Consider the following 1,076-nt stretch of genomic DNA (forward strand, 5'->3'; position numbering starts at 1 on the left):
CACATATGTGTTCACATTCAAAATCATGCAAAATATGTTCATGTACAAATAATTCGTATAATGGTATGCAAGAGAAGATAAGAATTTATCAAAAAAGTTAAAGCTTCGGCACAATATAATTTTATTGGTTGTAAAGTCCCAGTAAATAATAGAATCAATACAGAATTTATGAAGACAATGCTACATGATTATAATGATAAGACAGTGTGTGAATTGTTAAAGTATGGTTTTCCTATTGGTGTAGTAGAATATAATGATGAATTAGAAACCATACTTCCAGTGTGGAAGTATTATAATCATAGAGGAGCTAATGAATATCGAGAAGGTATGTTAAATTATTTGTTTTATAATGAGAATTCAATACTGCTCCAGCAGCTGGAGTTTCTCTTCTTTATATTGAAAGAAAAGAGTTACAATGCTGTGTTAGGTCCTTTTAAATCTAATCATTTTAGTAGTAAGTTAAAAATCTCCCCGTTAAACTCTGTGCCAAAAAAGGATGTCTCAGATAGGAGAATTATTCTAGACTTAAGTTTTCCAAAGGGTTCTGCCTTAAATGACTTTATTTTCAAGTCAGAATATCTAGGGGAATCTATAAATTTAGTGTTTCCAAAAATAGATAACATTTTTGAATTGATAAAAGCAAAGGGCATGGTTGTTTATTGTTTAAAAGGATCTTAAACGGGCTTACAGACAGATAAACATTTGTCCTGGTGATTATAATTTAGTGTCATTCATATACAAAAAGCACATATTTTGTGATACTGTTTTATCCATCGGATTAAGGTCAGCAGCTTACATTTGTCAAAGAGTAACACATGCTGTAGCATATATATTACTTAAACTTGGTGTAATTGTTTTGAATTATTTAGATGATTTTGCAGGTGCTGAAAAAGTACAATATGCTGAATTTGCTTATTTATGTTTAGAACATATTTGACAAAAATGTGGTTTGGAAGAATCTACAGATAAATCTGTAAAACCAACTACAAAAATGATTTCCTTAGGTGTTTTGTTTGATACTATAAAAATGACTATGAAAATATCACCAGATAGGTTGATTGAAATATTGTTATTAG

The sequence above is a fragment of the Dreissena polymorpha genome, chromosome 9, assembly GCF_020536995.1.
Source record: "Dreissena polymorpha isolate Duluth1 chromosome 9, UMN_Dpol_1.0, whole genome shotgun sequence".
Taxonomy (NCBI): Eukaryota; Metazoa; Mollusca; class Bivalvia; order Myida; family Dreissenidae; genus Dreissena; species Dreissena polymorpha.